This window comes from Marmota marmota, unplaced genomic scaffold (genome assembly GCF_001458135.2).
Source record: "Marmota marmota marmota unplaced genomic scaffold, marMar, whole genome shotgun sequence".
In the NCBI taxonomy this organism is placed as follows: domain Eukaryota; kingdom Metazoa; phylum Chordata; class Mammalia; order Rodentia; family Sciuridae; genus Marmota; species Marmota marmota.
In genome coordinates, this window is record NW_026000082.1 from 7,335,551 (window position 1) to 7,348,931 (window position 13,381).

Genomic DNA, 13,381 nt, shown 5'->3' on the forward strand with positions numbered 1-13,381 from the left:
AGAAGTATATATATATATATATATATATATATATATATATATATATATATAAAGTAAAGCAATGTTTCCTTGTTGGCTCTTTCTTCAGAGGAATCAGATGCCAATCATTATCCCTGCCTCCGCTTGTGCATAAATGCTAGTTCACGATGCATGTGATGCAAGCATCTAGAAGTATCACAATGTTTTCAGGATCATAGGTCTGAGAAAAAAAACATGGGTTTCTCTGAACACTGCCCCAGTTTTTCTCAGAATCCATCTTTGGACCTGCAGCTGAATTTTCTAAATAATGTGATATGAAAGAGGAGAGAAGCAGCTGTCCATCTGTCTACATGGGTCTTCAGTACAACTCATCCCTCCTGTTCCTGTTGAGGACACTGGGAAGCATCAAGCCCAAGCCCAATGGGTCTGTGAGTCATAAAGCACCACTCAGGAATTCCTGCTGGAGGGTTTTTTGTTTGTTTGTTTATTTATTTGTTTGTTTGTTTTTGTGGCTCTGTGGATTGAACCCAGGGCCTTGTGGATACTAGTAAGCACTCTACCATTGAGCTATCCCCAGCCCCCATTAGTGGAGTTTTGAAATAGCTCCACAGACTCAGAAAGGAGCTGTTCTCCAAGGAAAGTGACCCCTTGACTTATTTCCTCATCTCCCACCCAAAGTATCCTTCCAGAGAGGGCACCATACAAGAAAGGCAGTTTGTCAAGATAAGAATTTGCACATCAAATTTTTTTAGCATAATAATGTTGGATTTGTTTATTTAGTCCAATGGATGCTTAGCAGTTTGTGTTCTATTAGCTGTTGAGTTTTCATATAAAAAACTATGGGGAGTAGAGTATGATGATAGAAAGGCTCAGACTCAGAGAATTTGGAGCAAAATTCTGGCTCTGTAATTTATCAACTATGTGCCTTTGTAAAAGTCACAAAAATCATTGGTCTCAATTCTTTTCCTCTGTAAAGTGAAACAGTCTTAACACCTTCCCTGCAGGAATGCTGTGGTAACTCACAGGATCACCCTCATAAAGCACTTAGAGTAGTGCTCTGCTCCTGGATTTTCTCCAATGTATTAACTCCTTGTTTTTCTACCTAGTGAATTTCTTAAGGGCAGAGTCTAGAGCTCCACGTATTCACCCAGCAATTATCAACCATGTACTATAAGCTAGGCACTGAGTTAGAGATGGTTAGCACACCAGAGCTACCAACAAAGTCTAGTCAGGTATATTTCTACATAGACTGAGGTAAGAACTATATGAGGTGTATGGAGTATAATAAGAACCTAGAGTTGTAATGAGTATTTCTATGGAAGACACCTAAGAAGAATTCAGTCTTGAAGCTTAAAAGGTATATGCTATATTAACAAGGCAGAGAAAACTTCCCAGGAGAAGTGCTTATATTCTCTATGTTAGATTCTTACATAAATCTGTGTGAATGTGTAATGTGTAAACATATTTATTTACATATATAGCACACAGAAAAAATATATACTCATACAAAATATATGCATGCATGTGTGTATATATAATATGTTCAAGATTGAATTTCATCATGATTGCAGATTTACTGATATATAATTGTTTTATACAGTTTTATCCAGGTAAATACAGGTTCCTTCTTAGAGAAGGTTCTTCTAATTATTATCTAGTATTCTTTTTTATGAATTTTTTTCTTAAATTATTTTGATTGAATACTAATATTGTTGTTACCAGATTTATTTTATTTATTTGTTATATATTGTTTTATCCATTTAGTTTCAATCTTTGGGCTATCTTTCTTTGGATGTCTTTTTCATGAAGTATATAGCTGGATATCTTAAAAATCCAATGTGATAATCTCCAGATTTTAATAGATGAATTAATTTATTTAGAATTAATTTCATTACTACTTTTTCAATGTCTTTCTACTACTTTATTTTGTAGGGTTTTCTCCTCCTTAGTAATGAATAACATTTTATTGTTCTTGAAGCAAATATCCATAAGTAATAAGTGTTCTTATTTTTTTGTGTGTGATTATGTCTTTATTTCTCCTAGTCTTTGTTAAGGAATGAATTGTGTCACTTAAACTTCAAATTCATCTATTGAAACCATAACTCTCAGTACTTTAGAATGTGACTATCTTTGTAGATCAGACTTTTATAGAGGTGATTGGTTTTAAAAAATGATAGTGAGGATGGGTCCTAATGCAATCTACTGTGTCCTTATGAGAAGAGCGGATCTGGACCCACAAGAAGACACCATGCATGTATGGGCACAGATCACATGCGAATATCACAAGAAGACAGCCATCTGTAGGCCAAGGAGAGAGACAGCCATCTGTAGGCCAAGGAGAGAGACCTCAGGAGAATCCAAACCTGCTAACACCTTCATCTTGGGCTTCTAGCGTGCAGAACTGTGAGAAAAATCTGTTTCTATTGTTTGAGCTGGGCAGTCTATTTTGTTATGGCAGTACTAGAGGACTAGCAGGGTCTTGAATGTTAATGTAAGGGATAGAAATCTAAGACAAATCTTTTCCCCCTCAGCATTTTGAAAATGTCTATTGCTTTCTGGAAGAAATAGCTGCTAAGAAGTTAACTGCTACCAGCCTTGCTGTTCTGTTCTTTTTCTCTAACAGCTTTGAAATCTTCTTTGTATCCATGACACCATGCACGTTTTCTGAAGTGTAACTCCAATTTCATCTTCTGGCCCGCTGGTGTTTTTAATCTGAAACCTATGGTCTATCTTCCATGTTGAAAAAATCTCATCCATCATCTTTTCAAATACTGATTTTTGACCCTTCTCTGGAAGTGAGCCACTAGCAGACAGCTTGGCCCATGTCCTAGCTGTGCAGCTGTTCTGCTCCCTCCTGGAGCTCTTTAGAAACCACAACCCTGGGCAACAGGTGGGCGACTTTAAGCCTCCCTTCATGGACAGGAGAGTGCTGCTGCAGACTCTCAGTTTTAATGCTTGAGGTTCAAGAGGATCCCCTGCTATATTTAGTTCTCATTGCCCCAGAAATTTGACTGTCAGCTGTCTTTGCTGGCAGGGTGGAGAGTGCAGTGGGCCACACCTTTAGCCCCCGATTATTGCTGTGTGTTTAGGTTTATTTCTGGATTATAGAAATGCTTATCTGACTTTATAAAAATGGTTATTTTTTAACTTTTTATTTTGAAATAATCTTGAACTTACTGAAGAGTTTCAGAGATAATCTGGGAAGTATGTTCTTCACCCACCCTCCTCTCATGTTAACATTTTATACAACCCAGAAAGTTTTTAAATATTTTCTTTTCTGCAACTTATCCCTTATTTATGTGAATTTGGCACTCAAGGGCAGTGGAAGCATGAACTCATCAAACCATCTTGACCAGAAATTCTGGCCAGGCATCTTCTCATTGACTAACCACTTAATCATCTATTCAATCATTCAACAAATATTTATCAAGCATTTATTATGTTCCAAACACTGTCATAGGAACAAAGTATGTAGTAGAGATTAAAATAGGCAAACTTATCTGCTCTTGTGTTGTTAAAATATTTGTGTTGGAGACAGAAAGTTAAGAAGATAAAAATGGTAGCACATATAGTGTGTTATATAGTGATAAGGGCTAGGGAGAAAAAAAAAAAACATAAAAAGAGGGTAAGTGTTGGAGGCTCCTGGGAAAGTGTTTGTAATATTGAATAGGGAGGGTGGGCTTCCCAGAGTGGGCTTTCCACCCACATTGGGGAGGGCAATTGACCGAAGACCTAAAGGTTGTGGTCATAATCTGTGTAGATATCCAGGGGATTAATTGCCCTCAAAATAACCTTATAAGCATTATAATAATAAAGAAACTGAGGTTCAGAATAACTAAGTACTTTGCTTGTGCATACATTCAGTAAATGGAAGGATTGTGATTTAGACCCAGGTCTTCCTGACCCTAGAGCTTGTTTTGTCACTTGGGTGGTTAAGCACAGATCTGCAAAGAGATGTACACATCCCTCTGAAGGGTGTATTCTGGTCCTTTTAATCATACAACTTAGTTCTAAGCCATGGTGTTCTCGTAAACTTTTTAAGAAAGCCCTAGAAATCTATTTGGAGAGTACTTGAGGATTTTGAATGAGATATTTTCATCAAACTAGCTGATCTTCATAAAGAATAACTTTGACCTTTCCAGCCAATGGTACACGAGTTTGAGTGGCCATGGCCAGCCTGGGAAGTGGCCAGCACCTCTGTGTCTTTGTCAGCTTCCACACCAATAGGGCAGCTAATAGTTTCTTCTAGAAGTGTGTGTTTGTCTTCTGCTACCTTTGGGCATGCATATCATCCACTTTAATTAAAATTACCATGGAATGCATATCATCCACTTTAATCAAAATTACCATGGAAAGGGGGCCATTATGAGTAAACCCTACTGATTGTTACAAAGCAGAGAGAAAAATCAGTTTATATTGCGAAAGGTTCAGATTATAGGGGAATCTTGAAGGACAACAGATAGTTATATAACATATCATTCTTAAAAAGAAATGCAATAATATGAACTTGTGCCCAAGAAGAGGTCTCATAGGGCCATTTTAGTATTTGCTTGTCAGACTCTCCTGGAAAATTTTAAAAACTTTGTTTGGATCTTTAGAAACAGGGCACAAATCTTGGGTAGTGACAAGGCAGCTTCCTGGGGTCCAGAAAATCAAATGCAGATTCCTCCTGGGAGAATTCACGGCCTCTCTAAGAATAAACTTGAATCTACCTTTATAAATATTTATTAATTTTGTCACTTGTCACTCCCACTTCTTGCTCTTTGTTTCTTACTCCTCAATTTTATTATCCCAGGTACTTTATGTTCTGAATATTCCACACATTTCTTATTTCCATGAACTCTTCCACCAGTATAGTTTAGTTCCAGTGAGCTCCTTGCTGAAAAGCTTTCTCTCTCAGTGCTGCATATCAAAGTCTTACTCCTTGTTCCAGGTCTTGCTCAGAGGTTCTCCATTCTTTAAGTCTTCCTAAAACTTCCAGTTAAAATAAATTCTTCCTCAATCTGTGTTTCTGTTACTAGGTGATGGGTTCCTCATTGTTGTCTTCTCTAAGATTTTCATTCGGGAGACATAGAAAAACCATAGAGGGTTTATTTAGTGAAGTGGAGGTACACCTCAGGGAATGTGAAGTGCTATACCAAGAGGAAGGGGTGGCCCATGGTTTTCCACATGACAGATTATTATATTTGGCCTTGATACCTCCCCTCTTACCTATTATGTACTTGGGAGGGTTATTGCAGTTTCCTGCCCTGGATTAGTGCCTGTGCTGATTTTGCCATGTTGGGAAATGGCCCCACCAGTACCTAAGTTAAACCCGTGGGGAAGTCAAAACCACAATGTAAATGATATTACAGTGAGCCGAGGGTCACCCAAATGACAGTGCCTCTGTGCCCTCCACATGCTCCAAAGCTAGAAAATCCTTTAAACTTGGTCACACCCAGTTCCTTCAGCTTTAAGAAGGCAGCCTATGACCCTGATGGAGGTGTTCTGTGGGCAGGTTTTTCCAGTACCAAGGTAAAGTCATCCTTCCTCACTCAAGATCGAGGAGCCTGAGCCCTATTCCACCTTTCCCCATCACCCGACTCATGTTTATCTGCCTACCTATTTAATATCTCCATGAAGAAGAGGGAGAGGGGGAGAAGAATTTTAACTGGAAGTTTTAGCAAGGCTTAAAAGAGTGGAGAACCCCTAGCAGGGTCTTGAATAGGGTCTTGGGGGAAGAGGAGGAACAGAGAAAGGTGGAGGGTCTAAAATGACTTGCCCTCCATAGGTCTAAATGGGAGATATTGCTCTTTTTATCTTTCGGAGTCCCGACATTGTTTTTTGCATAAAGAATGTTCACAAATTCTTGTTTATACAAGAAAACAAATGAGGATTATTCTCATTGAGGATATTAGTTGTTCTCGTGAAATTGGAGAAATTCTGCCCAAGTGCTAGAAATCATAGTGTGTTAGTTAGGTGAAATGGTCCTGCCCTGCCGTAAGCAGTGATCTTGCCTTGTGTAATTGGTCGAGAAATTACCTCCCTATCTTTATTTATTTTTTCTTTTTTCTTTTTCCATTTCAACTTTTACCCAAGCTATAGCTCACATTTGGTGACAGTTTAGAAAGTCACTTGGACGGGGACTCGGCACTCTTGTCGAGGCTGTTATTCCACTGGGGCTAAGAGTAATAAGCTAAAACTGGAGTTGATACTTCCATCCAATGCCAAATGTCTCATTTAGCAGTGCAACCCTATTTTAGAGAATAAGTGTGTTTTCCTCCTCTCCATGTCTGTGGACAATATCTCCCTCACAGTCTTTTATAAGAATTAGAAGAAATACTATACTAAGAACATTAACACAAAGACTAACTCAGAGTAAATGCAAAATGAAAGCTATAATTATAATAATATTGGCTAACGATCATAATAATAAAGGACGATCTCCTCTCTTGAGACAGTGTCAAAAAAGACCTGTTCTCAGTAGGGCCAGTTGCAGATCCTGGTACCCAGACCACAGCTTTGCAGTTCAGGCAAAGCTGATTTGCAATTGTTCAACTCTGCAACAGGATCTGATCTTCACTAATGAACCTGATCAAGTGATTGCCTTTTTCTGCACTTGGTTCAGTCCCTTCTTTAAAACTGAGTGAAGACATTCTGACTTTGGTGATGTCTCTTAGCACCTTTGAAGAGAGCCACTCCTGAAGTATTGTGGCTAGGTGCAGAAACATATTCTTTCTTGCACTGGATTCTATTTAATTGACATTTGGTTTTGCTTTCAAAAGAAAGCACAACAAAGGTGTTCCTGTATTAGTTGCTTTAATTTTGAAATCATTTTAAACTTACAAATATGTTTCAAAAACACACAAAAAAAATCTGTTTAACTTGTACTCAAATTCCCCAAATGTGTACACTTTTTTTTTTTCCACATAACCATGGTATGATGGTTACATTTATAAAAAGAACATTGGTATATCAGTATGTAATCTGTAGGCCCAATGCAAATTTCTCTAGTTGTCCCACAAATATCTATTTTTCCTGATCCAGCAGCAGCCAGTTTATTATCAAAGATTATATTTAATGTTTTTTATCTTCTTAGTTTCCTTTAACTCAGAACATCTCCTGAGTAATTTTTTGACTTGGTTACTGTGTATATGACCTTGATACTTTGGAGAAGAACTGTTCAGCTAATTTGTAGTATGCTATTCAGTTAGTCTGATGTTTACTCAAACTTAAATCCTGCCATACACTTTTTGCAGGAATATCATAGATATTATGTTATATACTTCTCAACACACTTTTTCAGGAAGCACATTATATCCATTTGTCCCATTACTGGTAATGTTTAGTCTTTGGTTATAACTTATTACATTCATTAATTTATGGCTAACATTATTCTAGAGTTGACCATTGGAAGCCCATTCAAGTTGGCTTCTCAAATCTTTTTACACGTTCTTGTATCATTTGCTTATTTTTTTCTTCTGAAGGTTGTGTCAAGGTTGTTGCAAAACCAGAAAATAAAGCCCCTGTAATCCATGCACATGAATATAACCAACTGTAGTGGTGACCCTGCCCTTTCACAGCCTGTGATTTAGCTGTGCCCACATGCTACTATATAAAACCTGTATGTAGGTGTTTTCCAGATGGTGTTTGTGTGTACATTTGATTTTTTTTCAATGACTACTCTGTGGTCTCCCATTACTGGCTCCCCGTTGGTAGTTTCTTTGAAATATTTTGTAGGAACCCAAACAACACAATTCCCTCTGGCCTCTTGAGCTCTAAAACATACTCTTTCTGCATTGTTCTTGCACTGGATTCTATTTAATTAACATTTGATTTTGCATTGCAAGACCCTGATATACATTAGGAGGTCACCACCCAGCCATTTTTCTTTTAAAGTAACTAGACTGGTTATTTTTTTTTTAAAGTTCCATCAGGTTAAAACAGTTAGCAATTTTTCTCCTTGCAGTGTCCCTTCAGCCTGGACCAGACGGATAATAGATCAGTGTAGGTTCAGATGCATTACAACATTAGTCATCAATTAGGTTTAAGCCAGCACTGTAATATATCATTTATCTTGCCTGCCACGGCTCTTTTGAACATTTAATTTTTTAAGGCCTCTTAAGGTTTTTTTCCCCCCTCTTCCTAACTGGCCTCCTGCCTCTCTCCTTTGTCTCCGACACAGCCATCTCCTTAAGGAACAATAAAAATTAGATTTGTTTGACCTGCTCTCAGGGTTCGTTTCAGCAAGATGGATTTTAATAGCTTTGACTGGTTGGGCAGACGGCTTTTATGTAATATTCCAGACATTTACGCGCTGTCTTTAGCTGAACCCTGAGCAGGTGTGTATGCAAGAGGATGTGTCTGGGTGCCACTAAAGAGCTCCTTACTATTCCTTTCACATACTTGGGGAAATTGCTTACTCCAAGATATGGTGGGCGTTTCATTAAGAGTTAAAGACATTGGCATGTCTTTCTCCTCCTAATAACTGTTTTAATCTCCTGCATTTAGCATTTATTGCGTTATTAATGTTAAAGTGATGCTCTTTGTTCATTGAGGACTTTCTAAGCAGATTGGAGTTGTAGTGGGTTCTCAAATTTTTCCAGATGTGCAATAATACCTTCTTCATGAATATTCTGATTCAGGGTCAGGTTGTTTTCTCGTTTTGAGGCAGACTGAAATCATGGGGAGAACAAGTGTTTGTAGTGACATTACCCAGGGTTTGAATCTTGATGCAGCCCTTTATCAGGGGAGCTGCTCTTTGGCTTTAATCTAGTGACCCCACCTTCCCGAGTTTCAGAGTCCACCTTGGTAGAATAATAAAACATACTTCACAATGTAGTTTCCAGTTTTTATCAAAATCATGTGGTGTGCTTGACATAAAATCAGAGATTTTTTAAAAGAAATGCTAAATTCAAGGTAGAGATAATAATAATATTCACACCACAAATATATATTGAATATCTACTTGGCACCAGGTACTCCTCTTGGTAGGAGAAGAAGCAATGAGCATAACAAAGAAAGATATTGGTCCTTGTGCAGTTAAGTTCTTATGTGGGAGACAGAGAGTAGAGAAAGTAAATAAGTAAGATGGTGACATGTTACATAGTGCTAAGCACTAAGGAGAAAAAGATACATTAATGTTGAAATTATTAGGTTACATGATTTATAAAAGTTCTTACCCAGTATCTGGCACATAATCATCAATTGTCCATCCATAATATTTATTCATATCAATCATTCATTCATTATTTCACACATTCATTCAACATCTTTTGACACTACACTTTTGGCTGGCACAGATGCCATGACACTTGGTTGATTCTGGAACTTTGCAGAAAAACCTTGATTCATTCATCCATTCTTCCACCTATTGAGCTTCTGTTTTCTACTTTGTTAAATGTAGGATATAGAGATGAATAAGCAGGTCCCCGTGTGCAAATTTCCCATAGTCCAATGTAATCTCAACCATGAGGGAGGCCAAAGAGTCATGGAGACAAGAGAATTGAACTGGGGCCTAGTAGGAGACCACACTTGGAAAAGGCAGGACAGGAAAAGGGACTACACCTGGCAGGGAGCTGTAGCTTGCCTTAGTCAAGCTTGTGACACAACAAACTTGCCATTTCTCAATGGCATTGGGAATGTTTGTGGATGACCCAGGCTGCTTGGGGGCCCCCTCTGATTTTTCAGTTCTTGATCTCAGAGTTCAACTCAAGATCCAATATTTGGATGAGAGCAGGTCAGGAGGGTTGTGAGGCTCAGACCATGTTGCTTTACTATTAGAGAAGCCTTTGGGCTTTGGCTGAAGAAAAAACTGCTAGTTGACTTGAAGTTCTTGTACTGGGAAAAAAGATTTTCTGTAAAAATAGGCAAAATTAGTTAAGATATTTCTTTTCTTTCTCTCCTTCCTTCCCTTCCTTCCTTCCTTCCTTCCTTCCTTCCTTCCTTCCTTCCTAGGAATTGAACCCAGGGGCCCTTACCCAATGAGCCACATCCCCAGCTTGTTTTTATTTTTTATTTTGAGACAGGGTCTCACTAAGAACTTAGGGCCTCACTAAGTTGCTGAGGCTGCCTTTGAATTTGTGATTTTCCTGCTTCAGGTTCTTGACCTGATTTTAATATTGACCCTGTTCAGAATTTACTATTTAAATGTGGGCTTGAAAAAAAATGTAGGGGTTGGGTTAAATAAACTCTGGCTCTGAAAAGAATCCTTCCAAATTAGTGAATCACTTTGTGCTCATTCCCATAACTACTTATCTAGACATCCATTACTTATTTTTGTATTCATCCAATCAAGTTTTTGAGCATCCTCTTCCTTCCAGGCAGTGTACCGCGTGCTGCATTATAAGAAGATGTGGTTCCAGTATTCAAGAAGCTGATGCTCTAGATCATATTTTTCAGAGACTATTTAAATTCTTTCATTTACTAGAAGACATAACAATGAAATAAATAACAGCAATAATCTTCTCTCATTCTTACTATATAGTAAAAAAACTATGAATGAGATATGACAGTATATGTCTCCTTAGTTCCCATTCTATAGGGAAGAAAATCAAGATTCTGAGAAATCCCATGGGAGTGGCAGAAGTTCTTTACATACCAGGTTCTGACCTGGGTGCTAGTAACACAATGGTCAGCAAGTATAGTAACCAACTATTCAAGACTGATGGACTAAAACTGTCCTAATTTTAAAAATAAAAGCCTAGCATCTTGGGAAACCCTTCAGTTCTGATCAAACCTGGGTAAATGGTCAGCAAAGATGTCCTATAAAATAATTCCCATATCACAGGACACAGAGCCATACCAGATACATAAATGAAGTCAGTAAGATTTATTAGGGTAAAGAAAATTAATTTAGGTTAAAGAAAATTAAGATCTTGCTGAAAATGTTTTATTTCTTTTCCCTGGGGACATGGAATGTGTCTGACACTCTTCTTCATGAACCCCCAAGTTTAGATGGATATTAAATAGACAGTGTCTTGGAGAAACCAATGATAAGATAAAAAAAACTATACAGAATTATGAGGTTATAATGGTCAACTTTGGCCCCTTCCCTTCATTCTCAGAGTGTTAAATAGCTAGTTCAGGGATTACACTATTCTTTGAAGGATATATTACTTTGGATATCTTTGGAGGACAGTTTTACTTTGGGTTTGGGGCAGAAAGACAAATTCCCCAAATTCTCGTCAGCCATGAGTAAATCTCTTTGCATCTCATACAGCTCCCTGCCTTTGTTTGCCTTTTAAGAATATCATTATTTGGGCTGGGGATGTAGCTCATTGGTAGAGCACATGTTTAACATGTGTGAGGCTCTGGGTTCAATCCCTAATATTGAAAGAAAAAAATCTAGAAGAAGAAGAATTTTTCTGTCTGTTCTTTTTGAGAAACTAATGACTAGGTCATTTCTTCAAGACAAAAGAATGGTAGACTAGGGACCAGACAGAACTCCAGTCTTTCACACAATTAGAAATCTTAGGCTAGTCCATTTCTTTCCTAGATCCTCAGGGTTTCCTCATGGAGAGAGGGAGAGAGACAGGGCTATGCCTAGTTCAACACTTTTGCAGAGGTTGAGATGATGAATAGTTCCCCCACCCCTTGCAAACTGTTCTGAACTCCAGGAAGGAAGTCCTACATGCCATCACCCCATGCTTAGACTATTTCTTTTGATCGCCAAATAATCCTGGCCCTGGTACTCAATCATTTGTGATCACAAACAAATTGCTGAGCTTTACTGAATTTCAGTTTCTTCATTTATGAATTGGGGGATTATGATACTGCAATGAAATATCATCATAAGGATTAGAAATAACACGAGTAAAGCTACATGCACACCCTCTGACCCTGGGCAAAGCAAGTAAGGTCTGGAGAACTTGGCTTGACCTGACACTAAGCTTGAACTTTAGTGAAACAATTACTTTCACGTTGAAGGAACCAATGTTTTCTGGAGCAAATACTATTGATCCAGTTTATAAAACTGTGCATAGCAGTTTACTGTTTTTGAGTTGTTCTTACTAGTTTAATTAGCATAAAATATCATTATAAGTTATAAAATTAATATTTTATTGAGTAATCAATACTTTTCCCAAGTCAAATTGAACCAATTATAGCTTCTGGCACTTTGAATTCTCTTTCGTGACCATTTATTTCACAAAATTCAGTATCAAAATGTATTCTTCTTTAAAAAGAGTTGCTGTTTCTGTTGATTTGTAGTCAATAGTACATTACGCTATGTGAGATTTTTGTCCACTGTCATTATCTTGTACTAAATATTTCTACCAGTGGTGTTTATTAGGAAACAAATGATCATTGGACATAAAAGACTGAGGAGATAAATGGTCCCTGTATGATTTTCCAGAGTAAAGAAGAGAGAGCATTAGGATAGCAAGGAGGTGGTACAACATGAGTCAGAGTCCAAATAGTGGTACCAAAACATCCTGCTTCATTCCGCATCACCTTCTTTCCCTTCTTCAACCTGTATTGGCTCCTGGCTTGGCATTCACCTGAGCTGGAATTTATTTATTCATTTGTTTGTTTGTTTATTTATTTATTATTTTTTGCATAGGGCTGATGGGGGAGAAGAGGTATCCTTGTTGGTTTTCATATAAACTTCAAACTCAGTGCCAGCCTCTTTTTACTCCTTGCCAGGTCATTCCATCTGAATTTGAAAAAAAAATCCTGTTTTGGTAAAAAACCTTCTTCTGAACACAGATTTTGGGTGAGGAGTAAAAGACGCTGTGACCAAGAATCTCAGCATCATGCCCAACACTGTGGTCCTGAATAATAGGAGTTTGCTCTTCTCTCCTCTCCCTTGGACTTCTCTTCTCAGGGAGACAGTATGGCCCAAGAAAAGGGGTACAGGTTTTAGAATTAGACTGCTGGATTAAATCTGAATTTGGATTTTAGTTCTTCCATTTCTTAGCTGTGTGTTTTTCAGAGTTTTGTTTCTTTGAGCCTCAATTTTGTTAGCAAATAAATGTAAATGGTGAGGAAGATATTCCTTACATCCTAATGTTGTTGCAAAGAGTAAATACCAATATATACAAAATATTAGTATATGTGCTGATAAACATAGCCCCTGCCCATACACAATTCGGGGAAGGATTCAAGACATTGGCAAATAATGATCAAATAAATTATTGCAATCTTGATGATTGCAATGCCAAGAGTGCTTTACAGGCAGATAACAAGGAAATATGACATCACTGGGTTGGAAGTATCACTCAAAATATGGTATCCACGAGGATTAGGCCACATTTTCATACATATGTGTGTTTGTCTTAGCATGTAGTTATGTGTATGTTAAGTATTTGTGTGTAAACAGTGAAGTCCAGTATAGTCTTTGAAATTAAGCAGAAAGGAATTTGAATCTTGGTTCAGTTATAAGTGAGTTTTGACAAGGTATTTAATTTTCTGAGTCTCAGTT